The following is a 2,934-nucleotide window of genomic DNA, read 5'->3' as shown; positions in this document are numbered from 1 at the left end:
GAAAAATTAACCCTACAGCACAGCCTTTAATGGTATGTGTGACAAGTGGGGCGGGGCTGAGAGCCGTGGGAACGGAGCAAGGCCGGTGGAGTGATTGGAAATGAGTGACACCTGCGCCAGTCACTGGTCTCGAGTCCCACGGAGGAGATCTGGAAGGATAAAGGAGGTGTTACGACAGTGAAGGGCGAGAGAGGACCAGGCCTGGATTTTATTTTGTGTTTGGTTTTATTTTGTTTGTGTGCGGCAGTCGCAGTTTGTTTGTTGTTGTCTCATACTTTTAGATACACTGTTGTTTGTAAATGCTACTGCCTCTGTTAGCTTTTAATATATGGTTTCGAGCTCAATTTCATGTACATGTACAAGATTACACACATGTAACACACCAATACCTACAAAAAAGTACTTTGGCATGAAATTCGAATCCCAACAGGAAAGTCAGTTATTTGTAACTTTCTGTGTAAAATTTGTTGTTTTTGCCATTTTCAGGGGTTGTACTTTAACAAACTCCTCCTAAAGATTTATTAAGGTCAACACCATATTTGGTCAGTGTAATCTAAAGTCCTTTGCAATGTTAAATTGTGAAGATCTTGAGTTTTCGTTGAAAGGCATGTCTGTGGCGGCCTTAAAAATTGTTATGTTTCGCCATGAGAATAGAAGTTGCTGTAATTCAGACATACAATGTCCAATCTGCCCCAGCTTCACATGTTTGATAAGACTGCTGACCTGAACAGATCTACATCCCCGTATTCAGTTATAGTCATAGCGCCACCTTCTGGCAACAGGAAGTGACATGTTTTACGCTGTAATGAGCTACTCCTAGAAATTTAAGGACATAAAAAAAAAATATTGTTCAGTTTAATATAAAGGCCTTTGCGTTGTTAAATTGTGAAGATCTTGATTTTTAGTTAAAGGCTGTGTCTATGACAAAGTTTTAGGTCTCACCATGGGAATAAACATTTTTGTAACTCAAGCATAAAATGTCCTATCTTCGTCAAACTTCACATTTTTGATAAGAGTCCTAGCCTGAACACATTTGAAGGCCAATATTCCATTATAATCATAGTGCCACCTGCTGGCAACAGGAAATGTCTTGTTTTACACTAAATTTAACACACAATGTCCAGTCTGCACTAGACTTCACATATTTGGAAGGCTTCATGGCCTGAAGACATCTAAAGGCCAATATTCAGTTATAATCATAGCGCCACTTGTTGGCAATTGGACACATCATGCTTTAAACTATCTCAAACGTACCATGTTCAATCTGCAACAAATTTTATATATATAATAAAAGTGCTGGACTGACGAAATCAACATGCCGAAATTAAAGTCATAGCACCAGGAAGATAGGCACATATTAATGACTTTGTCATATTCCTCCTATATTTACCACTTTAAATGCATATTTCTCTATGTTCGCTGTTTTACTAAAGCCACCCATTGGCGGTGAGCCCAGGTGTGAGGGCCCGTTCATCGCTGCTTGCAGCTTTAATTATCACTGTTTTCCCAGTATGAAGCTGCTATTTGAATTAAGTTAAATTTAACTCTACACGAACTGAGAGTTTAAGTGCCACATTGCAAAAACCACCTAAAAGCGGTGTTGTTAATTTTACAGTGTTGAAATGCACTGACATTTCATTTAACATGCTTAACTGTACTTGCAATGCAACGATTCACATGCTAGTTCAATAGAGTTTGTTTTGGTTGCCACAGTTACGACCGTGACACGGAAGTCTTTGACATACTTCCGGAGTAACTTTGAACTGCGCATCGTCGCTAGTGTAAACAAACTCCATGTTGTTGCTAAGCTAACGAAACAGTTGTATTTACATTGATGTTTATGCTAAAGCATACCTGTCAAGTTTTGAATTTGAAAATAAGGGAAATTTTCCGGCGCCCACCGCGAGCAGTCCCACCACCCCAACAAAGCTCCAGTATCCCTTACATTTTAAGACAGGTGTTATAGCCCAAATGAAAACACAAAACGGTATATATGAAGAGCATTTATTTAAAGGCTTATTTGCATATTTTCTGTTAATTTTACATTGCTTGTCTTTACATTTACATTTTATTTTCATTCCACACATTCTTTTAATTTCATATTGCTTTTTTTTTTTTTTTTACAGTTTTTCTTTTCATTTCACATAACTTTTCTTTTACTCTTTTAGTGAGTTGTTGTACAAATTTGTTGCAGACTTTGCATTCTTTAAAAAAGTAAATTCGCTGTCGCATTTATCACGGTATTTACACATGGGTTTTGGTTTTTTGGAAGGTGTGCCTTCACTCTCTATCGTAGCATCCATCATCCGTCTCTGTTTTTTCTTTTGTTGTTGTTTTTCCCACGTTATAACTCATGTCATCTGACCTCACACACCCCTTGCGACAGGCTACTGCAGGTGGCAGTTATCGCGAGACTATAACAGAGCTCAGATTGGGAATGTTTTTTTTTTTATTATTATTTTATTAATAACGCAGGTTAAAATTAAAGAATTAAAATACGGGAGATTTACGGGAAAATACTAATACGGGAGGACGGCGGGAAAGAAGGGTAAAATACGTGACTTTCCCGGCCAAAACGGGATACTTGACAGGTATGTGCTAAAGCCACTAGCCTCAAGGATTACCCATTAAAATTAACATCCAGTGGTTGAATAGTGTCTGTTTGGGCAAGTGATCTAACCCTTTAAACATCTCAACTAATACACTTGTTGGTCTCTTTCGCTCTTTTTTCTTCTTTTTCTCACTATACCACTTATTAGCATTTTACTAGAAAGGGAAATACTGACTCACAATTATTAATTGTGTCAAATTCAAATATAATTGAAACATTACATTTATTTGGAATCATTCAAAATTTCCCTCTCAGATAAATTCATATGATCATTACTTCTAGTATTCTCTTTTGGGCCTAATTATTTTAGGAATGAATAAACC

This window comes from Carassius gibelio, chromosome A5 (assembly GCF_023724105.1).
Source record: "Carassius gibelio isolate Cgi1373 ecotype wild population from Czech Republic chromosome A5, carGib1.2-hapl.c, whole genome shotgun sequence".
In the NCBI taxonomy this organism is placed as follows: domain Eukaryota; kingdom Metazoa; phylum Chordata; class Actinopteri; order Cypriniformes; family Cyprinidae; genus Carassius; species Carassius gibelio.
Note: the sequence above shows the minus strand (reverse complement) of the source record.